Source organism: Ranitomeya variabilis, chromosome 2 (assembly GCF_051348905.1).
Source record: "Ranitomeya variabilis isolate aRanVar5 chromosome 2, aRanVar5.hap1, whole genome shotgun sequence".
NCBI classification, from domain to species: domain Eukaryota; kingdom Metazoa; phylum Chordata; class Amphibia; order Anura; family Dendrobatidae; genus Ranitomeya; species Ranitomeya variabilis.
Window position 1 is genome coordinate 872,043,248 of NC_135233.1, and position 19,297 is coordinate 872,062,544.

A 19,297-nucleotide genomic window follows, 5' to 3' on the forward strand; every position below is an offset into this window, starting at 1 on the left:
CATCCAGAAATTACTTTAAAACTCTGGCATTAACTCATAACACCAGAGTGGCAATTCCTGTTCACAAGAGCTTTCCAGACACAGTAACGAAACTACAGCTGTGAACTGGAACAAAAATGCAAAAACAAACATGGACAAGAGTCCAACTTATCTAGTAGTTGTCTAGGAGCAGGAACAAGCACAGAGAGGCTTCTGATAACATTGTTGACCGGCAAGCAACTAACAGAGCAGCAAGGTTATATAGCGACTCCCACATCTTGATGGGAACAGGTGAACAGAGAAGATGAAGACATCAGTTCAATTCCACCAGTAGCCACCGGGGGAGCCCAGAATCCAAATTCACAACAGTACCCCCCCCTCAAGGAGGGGGCACCGAACCCTCACCAGAACCACCAGGGCGATCAGGATGGGCCCTATGAAAGGCACGAACCAGATCAGAGGCATGAACATCAGATGCATTCACCCAAGAATTATCCTCCTGGCCGTATCCCTTCCACTTGACCAGATACTGGAGTCTCCGTCTGGAAACACGAGAGTCTAAGATTTTCTCCACAACGTACTCCAACTCACCCTCAACCAACACCGGAGCAGGAGGCTCAACGGAAGGCACAACCGGTACCTCATACCTGCGCAATAATGACCGATGAAAAACGTTATGAATAGAAAAGGATACAGGGAGGTCCAAACGGAAGGAAACAGGGTTAAGAATCTCCAATATCTTATACGGGCCGATGAACCGAGGCTTAAACTTAGGAGAAGAGACCCTCATAGGGACAAAACGAGAAGACAACCACACCAAGTCCCCAACACGAAGACGAGGACCAACACGACGACGGCGGTTAGCAAAAAGCTGAGTCTTCTCCTGGGACAACCTCAAATTGTCCACCACCTGCCCCCAGATCTGATGCAATCTCTCCACCACAGCATCCACTCCAGGACAATCCGAAGATTCCACCTGACCAGAGGAAAATCGAGGATGAAACCCCGAATTACAGAAAAACGGGGACACCAAAGTGGCAGAGCTGGCCCGATTATTGAGAGCGAACTCCGCCAATGGCAAAAAAGCAACCCAATCATCCTGGTCAGCAGACACAAAACACCTCAGATATGTCTCCAGGGTCTGATTAATCCGCTCGGTCTGGCCATTCGTCTGAGGATGGAAAGCGGACGAAAAAGATAAATCTATGCCCATCCTAGCACAGAATGCCCGCCAAAATCTAGACACGAATTGGGTCCCTCTGTCAGAAACGATATTCTCAGGAATACCATGCAAACGAACAACATTTTGAAAAAACAGAGGAACCAACTCGGAAGAAGAAGGCAACTTGGGCAGAGGAACCAAATGGACCATCTTAGAGAAACGGTCACACACCACCCAGATGACAGACATCTTCTGAGAAACAGGCAGATCTGAAATAAAATCCATCGAGATGTGCGTCCAAGGCCTCTTAGGAATAGGCAAGGGCAACAACAATCCACTAGCCCGAGAACAACAAGGCTTGGCCCGAGCACAAACGTCACAAGACTGCACAAAGCCTCGCACATCTAGTGACAGGGAAGGCCACCAGAAGGACCTTGCCACCAAATCCCTGGTACCAAAAATGCCAGGATGACCTGCCAACGCAGAAGAATGAACCTCAGAGATGACTCTACTGGTCCAATCATCAGGAACAAACAGTTTATCAGGTGGGCAACGATCAGGTCTATCCGCCTGAAACTCCTGCAAGGCCCGCCGCAGGTCTGGAGAAACGGCTGACAATACCACTCCATCCTTAAGGATACCTGTGGGCTCAGAGTTACCAGGCGAGTCAGGCTCAAAACTCCTAGAAAGGGCATCCGCCTTAACATTCTTAGAACCCGGTAGGTATGACACCACAAAATTAAACCGAGAGAAAAATAATGACCAGCGCGCCTGTCTAGGATTCAGGCGCCTGGCGGTCTCAAGATAAATCAAATTTTTGTGGTCAGTCAATACCACCACCTGATGTCTGGCCCCCTCAAGCCAATGGCGCCACTCCTCAAAAGCCCACTTCATGGCCAAAAGCTCCCGATTCCCAACATCATAATTCCGCTCAGCGGGCGAAAATTTACGGGAAAAGAAGGCACAAGGCCTCATCACGGAGCAGTCAGAACTTTTCTGCGACAACACTGCCCCAGCTCCGATCTCAGAAGCGTCGACCTCAACCTGAAAAGGTAGAGCAACATCAGGCTGACGCAACACAGGGGCAGAGGAAAAACGGCGCTTAAGCTCCCGAAAGGCCTCCACAGCATCAGGGGACCAATCAGCAACATCAGCACCCTTCTTAGTCAAATCGGTCAATGGCTTAGCAATATCCGAAAAACCAGCAATAAATCGACGATAAAAGTTAGCAAAGCCCAAAAATTTCTGAAGACTCTTAAGAGAAGAGGGCTGCGTCCAATCACAAATAGCTTGAACCTTGACAGGATCCATTTCAATGGAAGAGGGGGAAAAAATATATCCCAAAAAGGAAATCCTCTGTACCCCAAAAACACACTTAGAACCCTTCACACACAAAGAATTAGACCGCAAAACCTGAAAAACCCTCCTGACTTGCTGGACATGAGAGTCCCAGTCATCCGAAAAAATCAGAATATCATCCAGATACACAATCATAAATTTATCCAAATAATCGCGAAAAATATCATGCATAAAGGACTGGAAAACTGACGGAGCATTTGAAAGACCAAAAGGCATCACTAAATACTCAAAGTGGCCCTCGGGCGTATTAAATGCGGTTTTCCACTCATCCCCCTGCCTGATTCGCACCAAATTATACGCCCCACGAAGGTCAATCTTAGAGAACCACTTGGCCCCCTTTATGCGAGCAAACAAATCAGTCAGCAACGGCAATGGGTATTGATATTTAACAGTGATTTTATTCAAAAGCCGATAATCAATACATGGTCTCAAAGAGCCGTCTTTTTTTGACACAAAGAAAAAACCGGCTCCTAAGGGAGATGACGATGGACGAATATGTCCCTTTTCCAAGGACTCCTTTATATATTCACGCATAGCAGCATGTTCAGGCACAGACAGATTAAATAAACGACCCTTTGGGTATTTACTACCCGGGATTAAATCTATGGCACAATCGCACTCTCGGTGCGGATGTAACGAACCAAGCTTGGATTCTTCAAAGACGTCACCATAGTCAGACAGGAACTCAGGAATTTCAGAGGGAATAGATGATGAAATGGAAACCACAGGTACATCCCCATGAGCCCCCTTACATCCCCAGCTCAACACAGACATAGCTTTCCAGTCGAGGACTGGGTTGTGAGACTGCAGCCAAGGCAATCCTAGCACCAAATCATCATGTAGATTATACAGCACCAGAAAGCGAATAATCTCCTGGTGATCCGGATTAATACGCATAGTTACTTGTGTCCAGTATTGTGGTTTATTATTAGCCAATGGAGTGGAGTCAATCCCCTTCAGAGGAATAGGAGTCTCCAAAGGCTCTAAATCATACCCACAGCGTTTGGCAAAGGACCAATCCATAAGACTCAAAGCGGCGCCAGAGTCGACATAGGCGTCCGTGGTAATAGATGACAAAGAGCAAATCAGGGTCACAGATAGAATAAACTTAGACGGTAAGGTGCAAATGGAAACAGATTTACCAAGCTTTTTAGTGCGCTTAGAGCATGCTGATATAACATGAGTAGAATCACCACAATAGAAACACAACCCATTTTTCCGTCTAAAATTCTGCCGCTCGCTTCGGGACAGAATTCTATCACACTGCATACTCTCTGGCGATTTCTCAGTGGACACCGCCAGATGGTGCACTGGTTTGCGCTCCCGCAAACGCCTATCGATCTGAATAGCCATTGTCATGGACTCATTCAGACCCGCAGGCACAGGGAACCCCACCATAACATCCTTAATGGCATCAGAGAGACCCTCTCTGAAAGTCGCCGCCAGGGCGCACTCATTCCACTGAGTAAGCACAGACCATTTACGGAATCTTTGGCAGTAAATTTCCGCTTCATCTTGCCCCTGAGATAGGGACATCAAAGTTTTTTCTGCCTGAAGCTCCAAATGAGGTTCGTCATAAAGCAACCCCAAGGCCAGAAAAAACGCATCCACATTGAGCAACGCAGGATCCCCTGGTGTCAATGAAAAAGCCCAGTCTTGAGGGTCGCCCCGGAGCAAGGAAATCACAATCCTGACCTGCTGTGCAGGATCTCCGGCAGAGCGAGATTTCAGGGACAAAAATAATTTGCAATTATTTCGAAAATTCTGAAACCCAGATCTATTCCCCGAGAAAAATTCCGGCAAAGGAATTCTCGGCTCAGATACAGGTGCATGACAAACAAAATCTTGCAAATTTTGTACCTTCGTGGCGAGATTATTCAAACCTGCAGTTACACTCTGAAGATCCATTGCAAACAGGTGGACACAGAGCCATTCAAAGGAGAGAAAAAAAAAAAAAAAAAAAAAAAAATTTAAGCAGACTACTTATTTCTCTCCTTTCTCAGCCAAGGATTTTAACCCTATAGCGGGCCGGTCAAACTGTCATGATCTCAATGGCAAGAGATCATAGCATCAGCATATATAGGAACTAGCTCTTGGAAGATGGAAACTGAGCTGACCATGAACTAAACCTAACGCACAACTAGCAGTGGCCGGGTAGCATGCCTACGTTGATTCTAGATGCCCAGCACCAGCCGGAGGACTAAATAAAGCTAGCAGAGGAAAATATTAGTCCTAGCTCACCTCTAGAGAAATACCCCGAAAGGAGACAGAGGCCCCCCACATGTATTGGCGGTGAATCAAGATGAAATAACAAACGTAGTATGAAAATAGGTTTAGCAAATTTGAGGTCCACTTACTACATAGCAGAAGACAGAAAGGACACTTTCATGGTCAGCTGAAAACCCTATCAAAACACCATCCAGAAATTACTTTAAAACTCTGGCATTAATTCATAACACCAGAGTGGCAATTCCTGTTCACAAGAGCTTTCCAGACACAGTAACGAAACTACAGCTGTGAACTGGAACAAAAATGCAAAAACAAACATGGACAAGAGTCCAACTTATCTAGTAGTTGTCTAGGAGCAGGAACAAGCACAGAGAGGCTTCTGATAACATTGTTGACCGGCAAGCAACTAACAGAGCAGCAAGGTTATATAGCGACTCCCACATCTTGATGGGAACAGGTGAACAGAGAAGATGAAGACATCAGTTCAATTCCACCAGTAGCCACCGGGGGAGCCCAGAATCCAAATTCACAACAGTTATACATCTTATTACTTCTACCCAAGTGCATGACCTTACATTTATCCCCATTAAAGCTCATTTGCCATTTATCAGCCCAAGATTCTAGTTTACATAAATCATCCTGTAATAAAAAATCGTCCTCTTCTGTATTGATTACCCTGCAGAGTTTAGTGTCATCTGCAAATATTGAAATTCTGCTCTGTATGCCCCCTACAAGATCATTATTAAATATGTTGAAAAGAAGAGGGCCCAATACTGACCCCTGTGGTACCCCACTGCTAACCGCGACCCAGCCCGCGTAAGCTCCATTAATAACCACCCTTTGTTTCCTATTCCTGAGCCAGCTCTTAACCCACTTACACATATTTTCCCCTATCCCCATTATTCTCATTTTATGTATCAAGCTTTTGTGTGGCACCGTATCAAAAGCTTTTGAAAAGTCCATATACACTATGTCCACTGGGTTCCCTTGGTCCAGTCCGGAAATTACCTCTTCATAGAAATTGATCAGATTAGTCTGACACGAACGGTCCCTAGTAAACCCATGTTGGTATTGGGTCATAAGGTTATTCCTCTTCAGAAACTTCAGTATAGCATCTCTTAGAATACCTTCCAGGATTTTACCCACAGTAGAGGTTAAGCTTACTGGCCTATAATTTCCGAGTTCAGTTTTTGTCCCTTTTTTGAATAGTGGCACCACATTTGCTATACGCCAGTTCTGTGGTACAGACCCTGTTATTATGGAGTCTTTAAAGATTAAAAATAATGGTCTATCAATGACTGTACTTAATTTGTGCTCGGGGGTGTATCCCATCCGGGTCCGGAGATTTGTCAATTTTTGTGATCTATAGACGCCGCCGTACTTCCTGCTGGGTTAAGCAGGTGACACTTAATGGGGAATTTTTGTTATCACTGATCATATTGTCTGCCATGGAATTTTCTTGTGTAAATACTGAAAAAAGTCATTTAGCATATTGGCTTTTTCCTCATCCTCATCCACCATTTCACCCAGACTATTTTTAAAGGGCCAACACTATCATTTTTTTAGATTAAACCAAAAACTTATTTAGCCTAGTGAAAGGCACTTCCAAATATACTACTCCTACAAAAAAACAGAAGTATATGCCAAGTAGAAAAATAAAACGTATTTTTATTCAACATATACAGTGGGGCAAAAAAGTATTTAGTCAGTCAGCAATAGTGCAAGTTCCACCACTTAAAAAGATGAGAGGCGTCTGTAATTTACATCATAGGTAGACCTCAACTATGGGAGACAAACTGAGAAAAAAAAATCCAGAAAATCACATTGTCTGTTTTTTTATCATTTTATTTGCATATTATGGTAGAAAATAAGTATTTGGTCAGAAACAAACAATAAAGATTTCTGGCTCTCACAGACCTGTAACTTCTTCTTTAAGAGTCTCCTCTTTCCTCCACTCATTACCTGTAGCAATGGCACCTGTTTAAACTTGTTATCAGTATAAAAAGACACCTGTGCACACCCTCAAACAGTCTGACTCCAAACTCCACTATGGTGAAGACCAAAGAGCTGTCAAAGGACACCAGAAACAAAATTGTAGCCCTGCACCAGGCTGGGAAGACTGAATCTGCAATAGCCAACCAGCTTGGAGTGAAGAAATCAACAGTGGGAGCAATAATTAGAAAATGGAAGACATTCAAGACCACTGATAATCTCCCTCGATCTGGGGCTCCACGCAAAATCCCACCCCGTGGGGTCAGAATGATCACAAGAACGGTGAGCAAAAATCCCAGAACCACGCGGGGGGACCTAGTGAATGAACTGCAGAGAGCTGGGACCAATGTAACAAGGCCTACCATAAGTAACACACTACGCCACCATGGACTCAGATCCTGCAGTGCCAGACGTGTCCCACTGCTTAAGCCAGTACATGTCCGGGCCCGTCTGAAGTTTGCTAGAGAGCATTTGGATGATCCAGAGGAGTTTTGGAAGAATGTCCTATGGTCTGATGAAACCAAACTGGAACTGTTTGGTAGAAACACAACTTGTCGTGTTTGGAGGAAAAAGAACACTGAGTTGCATCCATCAAACACCATACCTACTGTAAAGCATGGTGGTGGAAACATCATACTTTGGGGCTGTTTCTCTGCAAAGGGGCCAGGATGACTGATCCGGGTACATGAAAGAATGAATGGGGCCATGTATCGTGAGATTTTGAGTGCAAACCTCCTTCCATCAGCAAGGGCATTGAAGAAGAAACGTGGCTGAGTCTTTCAACATGACAATGATCCAAAGCACACCACCAGGGCAACGAAGGAGTGGCTTCGTAAGAAGCATTTCAAGGTCCTGGAGTGGCCTAGCCAGTCTCCAGATCTCAACCCTATAGAAAACCTTTGGAGGGAGTTGAAAGTCCGTGTTGCCAAGCGAAAAGCCAAAAACATCACTGCTCTAGAGGAGATCTGTATGGAGGAATGGGCCAACATACCAACAACAGTGTGTGGCAACCTTGTGAAGACTTACAGAAAACGTTTGACCTCTGTCATTGCCAACAAAGGATATATTACAAAGTATTGAGATGAAATTTTGTTTCTGACCAAATACTTATTTTACACCATAATATGCAAATAAAATGATAAAAAAACAGACAATGTGATTTTCTGGATTTTTTTTTCTCAGTTTGTCTCCCATAGTTGAGGTCTACCTATGATGTAAATTACAGACGCCTCTCATCTTTTTAAGTGGTGGAACTTGCACTATTGCTGAATGACTAAATACTTTTTTGCCCCACTGTACGTACAATACATTTAAAAGTAAAAAGGGATACAATACAAAATAGCTGCTCACACAGTGCATTGCACTCCAAACAATAGATAATTGAATACCAGTACAAAAATTATATGTTATCATATTAAAGATATTTCAACCCTATCAAAATATCCAAAACTTCCAATAAGTATTGAACATTAATACAACCAAGTGCATGGCTTCGGGGCTGGGTAAAACAATAATAAATAAATAATTTAAATTAATAATAAAATAGTTCACCCAAGCCTGGAGACAAAACAGATGGCTGCCCTAAACCCATTAAAGACAATAAACTTGCACAGTGCTTAATAATAATCAGATTAGTAAATTACTGCCAAATGAAAGTGCTCATATAAACAAAAAGACCGTGATATTCAATATAAAATCTAGATCCAAATGTATAGCATAATGCCCTACAAGTATTGCCTAAGCTGCACAGTTCAAAAATCAGCAATTTATAAAATTAGAATAAAGCGTCAAGTGACAAAAATCAGCAAATAGCCAATAATAGCAGATAATGCAGAGTGCTAACAGTACAAATACAGGGAGGCTGAAATTGGAGGCAATACATGACCTGTGATTGCAGCGCAGAACCCCGATGCACGTTTCGCTTTTAGCTTTTTACTTGGGGAAACGTGATATGAGTGGGAGATAGATAAAGAGTCCTTATATACCTTTAAAATCAGTGGTGGCAGCGGCATGTGTGTGGCGCTTCCATCATCTATAACCGGACGTGACGTCCCCATAGACCGGCTTTTTTGTTATCACTGGTCATATTGTCCTCCATGGAATTTTCTTGTGTAAATACTGATGAAAAAAAGTCATTTAGCATATTGGCTTTTTCCTCATCCTCATCCACCATTTCACCCAGACTATTTCTAAGGGGGCCAACACTATCATTTTTTAGTTTCTTACCATTTACGTAGTTAAAGAATATTTTGGGATTATTTTTACTCTCTCTGGCAATGAGTCTCTCTGTCTCAATTTTTGCTGCCTTGATTTGCTTTTTACAGAATTTATTTAATTTTCTATATTTATTCAATGCCTCCTCACTACCTACTTCCTTTAATTCTCGAAATGCTTTCCTTTTGTCACTTATTGCGCTTCTTACAGCTCTATTTAGCCATATTGCTTTCCTCCTATTTCTAGTATGTTTATTCCCATACGGTATATACTGTGCACAGGTCCTATCCAGGATGCTAATAAACGTCTCCCATTTTCTTTGTGTATTTTTATGTCTCAGGATATCGTCCCAATTAATTGCACCAAGATCATCTCTCATCCGTTGGAAATTTGCCCTCCTGAAGTTTAGTGTCCTTGTAACTAGGGTTGAGCGACTTTTATTTTTATAGGATCGGGTTTCACGAAACACGACTTTCTCAAAAGTCGGGTCGAGTGAAATCGGCCGATCCTATAAAAAAGTCGGGGTCGGGGTCGGCCGAAACACGAAACCCAATGCAGTGCAATGGGATACTATGGTTCCCAGGGTCTGAAGGAGAGGAAACTCTCCTTCAGGTCCTGGGATCCATATTTAAGTGTAAAATAAAGAATCAAAATAAAAAATATTGATATACTCACCCTCGGACGCGCCCTGGTACTAACTGGCAGCCTTCCTTCCTAAGAATGAGCGCGTGAATGACCTGCGGTGACGTCACGGCTTGTGATTGGTCGCGTGAGCGGTCACATGGGCGGCCGCGACCAATCACAAGCCGTGACGTCATCTAAGGCCCTTCACGCGCTCATTCTTATTAAGGAAGGCTGCCGGAAAGAAGCCGAGGGTGAGTATATTCCTATTAGGTATATACTCACCCTCGGACGCGCCCAGCTTCTTTCCGGCAGCCTTCCTTCTTAAGAATGAGCGCGTGAAGGGCCTTAGATGACGTCACAGCTTGTGATTGGTCGCGTGAGCGGTCAAATGGGCGGCCTCGACCAATCACAAGCCGTGACGTCATCTAAGGCCCTTCACACGCTCATTCTTAAGAAGGAAGGCTTCCGGAAAAAGCAGGGCGCGTCCGAGTGTGAGTATATACCTAATAGGAATATACTCACCCTCGGCTTCTTTCCGGCAGCCTTCCTTCCTATGAATGAGCGCGTGAAGGGCCTTAGATGACGTCACGGCTTGTGATTGGTCGCGGCCGCCCATGTGACCGCTCAGGCGACCAATCACAAGCCACGACGTCACCGCAGGTCATTCACGCGCTCATTCTTAGGAAGGAAGGCTGCCAGTTAGTACCAGGGCGCGTCCGAGGGTGAGTATATCAATGTTTTTTATTTTGATTCTATATTTTACACTTAAATATGGATTCCGATACCGATTTCCGATATCGCAAACATATCGGAACTCGGTATCGGAATTCCGATACCAGATTCAGAAGATTGCCGACCTCATGGCCGACCCCACACAGGGGTCGGGTCGGGTTTCATGAAACCCGACTTTGCCAAAAGTCGGCGACTTCTGAAAATGGCCGACCCGTTTCGCTCAACCCTACTTGTAACCCCTCTACTACACATCTTATTAAAGGATACATGAAAACTTATTATTTTGTGATCACTATTCCTCAAGTGACCCCAACCCTTATATTTGCTATTGGTTAATATTAGGTCTAGCAGTGCCCCCCTTCTTGTTGGGTCCTGAACCAGTTGTGAAAGGTAATTGTCTCTCATAGTTGTCAAAAAACGACTACCTTTGCTGGAACTGCAGGTTTCTGTTCCCCAATCTATTTCAGGGTAGTTGAAGTCCCCCATAATAATGACTTCTCCTTGAGTCGCTGCTTCATCTATTTGCTTTATGAGGATATTCTCCGTTGCTTCCATTATTTTTGGAGACTTATAACAAACCCCTATCAGTAATTTATTATTTTTTCCCCCTCCCCTTATCTCCACCCACAGGGACTCTACATTTTCATTAGATTCACTTATATTATCACGCAGGATGGGTTTTAAGGATGATTTTACATATAGACACACACCTCCCCCTCGCTTATCCGTTTGGTCATTTCTGAACAGACTATAACACTGCAAGTTAACAGCCCAGTCATGGCTCTCATCCAGCCATGTTTCAGATATCCCCACCATGTCAAAATTACGCTCCAACAACATTAATTCTAATTCGTCCATTTTGTTGGCGAGGCTTCTGGCATTAGTATACATACATTTTATCACTCTGCACCTCTATTCTTTCTTAAATTATTAATTGTTTTAACCCCACCCCCCCATGCCACCGCCACTCCCAACTTCCTTATTTGTGCCCAGGTCTCTATCTGCACTATCTTCCTCTCCTATAAAATGAATACCCTCCCCCCATTCCTTAGTTTAAACTCTCCTCCAACTTTGTAGCCATTTTCTCCCCCAGCACAGCTGCACCTTCCCCATTGAGATGCAGCCCGTGCCTAGCATAGAACCTGTAGCCAACTGAGAAGGCAGCCCAGTTCTGCAGGAACCCAAACCCCTCCTTCCTACACCAATTCTTGAGCCACTTATTAACCTCCCTAATCTCCCGTTGCCTCTCTGGCGTGACACAGGCAGTATTTTGGAAAATACCACATTGGAGGTCCTTGCTTTCAGCTTGCAGCCTAATTCCCTGAAATCGTTTTTAAGGACCTTCCACCTACCTCTAACTTTGTCATTTGTGCCAATGTGCACCATGACTGCTGGGTCCTCGCCAGCCCCTCCCAGTAATCTGTCAACCCGATCAGCGATGTGTTGGACTCGAGCACTAGGTAGGCAGCACACCATTCGACGATCCCTTTCTTTGTGACAGACTGCCCTATCTGTTCCCCTAATAACTGAGTCCCCCATTACCAGCACCTGTCTGGCCTGCCCAGCTCTCCTATTTCCCTCCTTACTGTAGCAGTCACTCCTCTGGCTTTCAGAGGACATGCCTGGCTTCAGCAGTGCTACCCCTGTACTTGCACCCCCCTCATCTGCCAACTTAGCAAACTTATTGGGGTGTGCCAGATCAGGACTAGCCTCCCTGGCACTCTTCCCTCTACCCCGCCTTCTGTCACCCAGCTTGCTGCTCCACTGTCCTGCAGCTCCATCCTACCATCCCCCCTCATCTTTCCCATTGAGCTTCTGCTCAGTGAGCAGAAGACTCCTTTCCATATTGTCAATGGATCTCAGTGTTGCCAGCTGCACATTAAGATTCAGGATCTGGGCTTCCAAATGCACAACGTGCTCACATCTCGCACAGCAGTATGCCCCCTCGACCGGCTGATCAAGGATTGCATACATGTGGCAAGATGTGCACTGGATGGCATTGACAATAGTGGAGCACATTTCCTAATGTGGATTGCACCAGATAGAAAAGTTAAATAAAAAATAAATGCAAAGTATAAATAAAACACAGACAGCAATTCCTCCCTTGGAAACTCCCTGAATCCAAAGTCACTGAATCTCAAGTCACACGCTTACCGCTGTTCGCACTTACGCTCAGTTCACACTCAGCTCGTTCACACTCGCTAAGCTGAAGATTTCAAGAGATTTTTTTTTTCTCTTTCCCCTCAGCAGCAATCCACCTTGCTGTTCATTGCACTTTCCTGTTCTAAACACGCCACGGGGGTAAATACTTTCGCAAGCCACTAAGTGTTTACACTCTACATGAGAGAAAGAGGATCCTGATGACCATAAGTACATATACTATATAGGTATGAGAGAGGTCCCTTCTGACCATGAGCGCTTACATAGTACAAGAGAAAGAAACCATGATAGCTTATGTAATGTGGCATGGGTGGTAGCCATGAGTGAGGTACTCGTTTTCCACTTCCTGGCATGCTACATGAAAATGGGGGTCCTGCCTATATGTGTGCTCTTGTTACTTGGGCTATAAGCCTCGGCAGACTGCATGGTAACTCTATATCTGACAGGCGAGGACCAGATGTTAGAGAACGAATTGTGAGAAACCAAAGTCCAAAAATAAGCTTGTTTTTTTCTCTAAGCGAGGTGCTGAGCAGTGTGGAGGCTACATTTTAATTGCGGGACTGCAAATAAGTGCATAGTTAAACAAAATATCATAGTTTAACATAAGAGCATAGTTAGGCAGCTAAATAGGAAAGCGTTCTTTACTGTTAGAAGAGTAAGAATGTGTAATGCTCTACCACATGAATTAATAATGGCAGATACTATAACAGCTTTTAAAAAAGTGCTCGTTGATTCCTCATTACAAATAATATTATGGGTTACAGTTCATTTAGTGACAAAATGTGTAATTGGTGGAGAAAGGTTGAACTTGCTGGACCTAGGTTTTTTTTCAACCTATGTAACTATGAACTTAAACTTCATAAAAACTATGTACATCAGATAATAGGCACATTTCCTAACAAAGGTTTCTCTAGCATTAAGCAGAGATGGGCACTTCTCAATTACATGCAATATCACTTAATTTTTCTTGAACTTCACACTTTTGCATCTCATGGAAAACCAGCAAACAATTATGGAAGACTTCATCTTCCTGTCAAGGTTAGGACATGGTTAATATCCTATTCTCTCAGGGCTAATGTTGTTGGCCTCTCTTTCAAGATGGGAGGGGTATTTATACTCACTCCAAACTGGGTTTCACTGTAAGGCCGGAGTCACACTGGCATTTTAAATGGCCGAGTGCAATGCGATAAAAAATCGCATTGCACTCGGACCAATGTTAACATATGGGGCAGCTCCCAGCAGCCAACTTTTTGTCGGCCGTTTTCTTCGGTCCGAGACAATCGCAGCATGCTGTGATTGTCTCGGACCGAGGAATACTCTGGGCTCACTCGCACCCATATAAGCTTATGGGTGCGAGTGAGACAGCGCACACCACTCGGATATCATCCGAGTGCTGTGAGTTATAAGCGGACCCCTGCAATGGAGGAGATGGAGAAATTCTTTTCTCCGCCTCCTCCGCAGCTGTGCTCCGATCCTCCCTGTGCGAGAGAATCGGAGCACAGACGCATGACACTCGGCTCCTGCTCTGCTGCGAGCAGGAACCGAGGGTCATTAGCATATCGCATCCGATGATCTCGCATCGGATGCAATACGCCAGTGTGACGCCGGCCTTAGCTATACGTTCTGCTTTAGTCTGTGTGCTTGACCTCTGGAGTGTGTGCTCGGTTTGTATAGTGTTTCCCTTGCTCTCCGTGTGTTACTCTAATCGTTCTTCTGGATTACTGACCTCTGATTTCACTTCTGACTATTCCCTGTGTCTCCGCTTTGGTACTTTGTGATCTCCTGACTCCGATCTTTGCTTTTTCGACAACTCTCTTGTGTTTATCCCTTCACTGCACCCCGGTGTCTGGCTCCGCCCCTGACCACCTCACACTCTGTCATATGTTTCAGGTCCTGTTGGTTACCAGCTTTGTAACCCGGTGTCTTGTTCAGCTCCCTTGCTGCTGTGTGCAGCGTTTGCCACAGCAGTATTACCCTGAAGCCGTGACACTTCCTCTGTGAGGGCCAGACAGATCAAGGTGTAATGCTAAGGTCACTCACTGCTACTATCAGTCCACAATTGACTAATGAGGACACCACTGCTTGAGTTATATCAGTATGAGTCCTCACTGGAACCTTGAAAGTCCATAGCTCCTCATAGGAGAGTTTAAGTCCATTATGTTGACCATTACTTCATTTCAAGATACACAAGTGAACATACTTTCACAGTAGATAACTTCACTAAAGTTCTACTGACGCAATTCCTTCTCATTTCATCCCCTTTTAAGTGGGCCTTCTACTTCCTCTGAGATAAGGTAACCAAAAAAAGAAATGGGCTCAGAGCAGTTGAGAATTAATATGTAGTTATTTTATTACAGAAAATGTACATGGACGTGGAAGAAAGTCCCCAAAGGCACGTTTCGCTGTAGTGCTTCCTTGGGGGGCGTGGCATCAATGTGTGTATTGCAGGTTTATATAGGATGCTCATAATGAGAATCCTAATATGTGGTGTGATGTGGCGCTTCCGGCAGTGTGGCGAGAACCGGAAGTCGTGGTCCCAGCGTCCGACATCACAGGTCTACACCCACCGCCAAAGTGTCAGCAAGTAAGTTTCATATGGTTTAGGGGACCTCCCTGGCCTGGGTTATAATCTGTCAAATGCATCTTTACATTTCCTAGGTCCTAATGACCTATTACTTGATGTCTTGTGGTGCTTCCTCTCTGCACATAACACCCTCACTCAAGTCAAGCCAACTGCCAGACCTGAGGTTTTTTCTCTACTGAACTCTGGCCTCTATCTAACTTACTATCAGCAATTCGTCTTCTGGTTTCCAACATAGCCCCTTTCATTCCCAGCTAATCCCAACTGTTAATTCTATTTCTCAACTAAGTGCATTCAAATTGTCAAACAGCTGGAATCACATTAAAACGGTGCAATATATTATATAACAACACATATATTTAAAGGGGGTGGGCAGCACTTTTACTTAATAATAATTTTAATAATAATTTTATTTATATAGCGCCAAAATATTCCGCAGCGTTTTACATTATAGAGGGGATTTGTACAGACAATAGACATTACAGCATAACAATAAACACAGTTCAAAACAGATACCAAGTGGAATGAGGGCCCTGCTCGCAAGTTTTCAAACTATGAGGAAAAAGGGGAGACATGAGAGGTGGATGGATTTACTTCCTTACAATTACACTCTACAGGATTGAGAGACTTACCCAGTGACTCTGGGATAAGGAGAATTACTCTACCGTGCAATCTGTCCTCCACTGTGAATCACTGAGCTTTGATGGCCCAGGTACTGATCACCACTCTACAAGGTATGATAACAATCTATAAGATGTCATATCTGCAGGGTAATATGAGGAGACCCACACGGTAATGTAGACTGATCTTAGCCTGCCCTCTGATGCCCACTTGCATACAATTATACTAAGGTCTCACTAACAGTAGAGTAAAAAATTGAATTGCACTCTGACCAATGTTATTCATGTAGAGGTGCCATGTCCTGCTCGAATATGAAATTTCCATCTCCAAAAAGCTAGTGGGCAGAGGGACACATGAAGTGCTCTAAAATTTCCTGGAAGAAGGTTGCGCTGACTTTGGTCTTGATAAAACACAGTGGACCTAAACTAACAGATGTCATAGCTCCCCAAACCATCACTTATTGTGGAAACTTCACATTAGACCTCAAGCAGCTTGGATTGCCTGTCTCTCCACTCTTCCTCCAGACTCTGGGATTTTCATTTGCAGGGTCTAGGGTGAAGTATCCACAATCAATGATGATTTCGGGAGTCATGTCATCTGCTGGTGAAGGTCCACTATATTTTATCAAGACCAAAGTCACTGCAGCCATCTGCCAGAACATTTTAGAGCACTTCATGGTTCCCTCTGCCAACAAGCTTTTTGGAGATGGAAATTTCATTCTCCAGCAGGACTTGGCACCTGTCCATACTTCCAAAAGTACCAATACCTGGTTTTAAAGCAACAGCATCACTGTGCTTGATTGGCCAGCAAACTCGCCTGACCTTAACCCCATAGAGAATCTATGGGGTATTGTCAAAAGGACGATGAGAGACACCAGACCCAACAATGCAGATGAACTGAAGGCTGCTATCAAAGCAACCAGGGCTTCCATAATACCTCTGCAGTGCCACAGGCTGATCGTCTCCATGCCATGCCGCATTGATGCAGTAACTGATACAAAAGAAGCCCTGACCAAGTATTAAGTGCATTTACTGAACATAAATTTCAGTAGGCCAACATTTCGGATTTTAAAATCATTTTTTCAGTCTGGTGTTATAAAGTATTCTAATTTACTGAGATTGTGTGTAACAACCAATACAGAGCAAGCGGATAAGCAGGGAAACCCAGGCAGGAGAATAGGTGAAAAAACATATATTTATTAGTTACAAAGTGGCACACAATCTTGCATAAAAGTACATAAAATCATAAAAACAATATGCACGTGTGCAGGACCAAAGTATATAAAACCATTAATAAAAATATATACATAGATATATAGTTGGTAATCAAAACCCCCCTAACTGGTAATGGAAGTATATCTACTAGCCCATGTACAAAAACCTATAATTTTTTTTTTAATATTTAAAAAAAGTTTGAAGTGATTCTAAGAGACATACAATCAAAAATATAAAAATATATATTAAATATGAGGAATATATAAAACCTCACAAAGTGCAATGTGAAAAACAAATCAGTAATTGAAATATTGCTAAGGCTACTTTCACACTAGCGTTGTACGACGCAAGATGAATTGCGTCGTTGCGACGTACCGATGCAGGCAGTGAAAGCGCCGCACAACGGGGGCAGCGGATGCTGTTTTTCAACGCATCTGCTGCCCCATTGTGATGTGCGGGGAGGTGGGGGCAGAGTTCCGGCTGCGCATGCGCGGTCGGAAAAGACGGTCTCGACGCACCAAAAAACGTTACATGCAACGATTTTTGGTGGCGACGGTCCGACGCAACACGACGCGACTGTCGCATGACGGTTGCGACGTGTGGCAATGCGTCGCACTGCGTCGCTAATGCAAGTCTATGGAGAAAAAACGCATCCTGCAAGCACTTTTGCAGGATGCGTTTTTTCTACAAAACGATGCATAGCGACGTGCAGTGCATGACACTAGTGTGATAACTCAGCTCCTAATGTGCAAAAAAGTAGAAAGGGCATAAATAACAAAATAGTATACCTTAAGGGGTAAACAGGTCCTGTATCCACATGCACCCCGATGCGCGTTTCAGAATAAAATTCCTTCGTCAGGGGGAAACTGCACCTCTCAATTAATTTATTTACAGCTGTAGTGACTATTTTATAGCAAACACGCCAGGCTTTTTTCCTACAGAATTGCAAATCTGCCAGTCTACTACCCATACATTGTGCCCCATAGAGTATAGAGCTACCATATATTGTAGCACCCCATACATTGTGCCCAGCTTGTGCTTCTGGCAATACACACTTGTAAATTAAGTGCCTTCTCTCCGTTACAATAATTACAAGCATGTGGCCACTTATGGAGGTTTAAGCACAGTGGAACTCAGAAGGAGGAGGGCATTCGGATTTATGAGAGCAGAATTCACAGGATTTTATTTGAGAAGTTGGGAGCCATGTTGATTTTCCTGAGTTTTTGTTCTACCAGTAATGTGGGGATTCCCTATAGTTCCAGTGACAGATGATGGATGGGGATTGCTTTGGTGTGGGATAAATTAGGGTTTCTATTGGTAACATTTTGGGGTACATTATATTTTTTGATCGCTTCCAGAATAAGGCTGGGATCACATTCTTGTGTTCAACACTAAGCACTTACGTTTCCAAGTAAATCCCACAAAAATGTGATTCAGATGAAACCCGCAATAGAACTACACACCATAATGATGCAGATGGAGACCCTTCATACTCCATTTTGCGTCTGCTCCGGTGGTATCCATCTTATTAGGCGTGCACAAATCTATGGTCGCCCACACTTATGAACTTTAAAGACGTTTAAAATGATGGGACACCACTGGAACAGAGACCAGTCTAAAGTGACCCCCATATGCTTCATAATTAAGTGGTTCCATCTGAGTTTCTTTTGTTAAATCGTGGTTTTGGGGAATTTACACTGAGACTCCGACATAAGCGCTCAGCGGAGAGCGCAGGTCAAATGTGAGGCAAGCCTTATTTCAATTTTTTGGAGGTAGAATGAACAAGTAGCAATAAAAGAGTAGTTCTTATTTTTATTTTTGTGCGGTTTACTGTGCTGTATAAGTAATAAGGTGGATTTATTCTTCCGGTCCCTGCAATAACAGCAATATTAGATTTATATAGTAATTTTTAGGTTTTGCTGCTATCACACAGTAAAAATGCTCTTTAATAAAATGTATTTTTTTGTCGCCATATTCTGAGAGCTGTAACTTCTTTATTTTTTGGTGAGCAGATCTTTATGAGGGCTTATTTTTTGCGGGACGAGTTGCAGATTTATTTGGTACCATTTTGGGGTACTTAATGTTTTTTGATAGCTTTTTATTCAGATTTTTCAGACACAGAATGAACAAAACTCAGCAATTGAGTTATTGTTTTTATTAATTTTTTTTGCGCATTTCACAGTGCAGTGAAAGTGATAAGATCGAGTTGTTCATCATGTCGGTACATGTTGTTTTTTGCAGGACGTTTTGACATTTTCATTTATACTTTTTCTTTACATATGACTTTTTAATCACTTTTTATTCACTTTTTTGTTAGTCAGTATCCTGAAAAAGTGACATTTTTGGCATTTTTTTACGCCATCCGGAATGCTAGTTTTATAGAGCAGGTCATTCTGGATTCAGTAATACCAGTTATGTGTATTTTTTTGT

The 19,297-nt window shown here is 43.5% G+C and overlaps 1 protein-coding gene across 1 annotated transcript in view; it reads right to left on the reverse strand.

Annotated features, from left to right (window-relative positions):
- The window catches only part of LOC143808061 (putative cation-transporting ATPase 13A4), a 381,893-nt gene that overhangs the window by 280,486 nt on the left and 82,110 nt on the right, over positions 1-19,297 (reverse strand). The gene's annotated exons all lie outside the window — the stretch shown is intronic.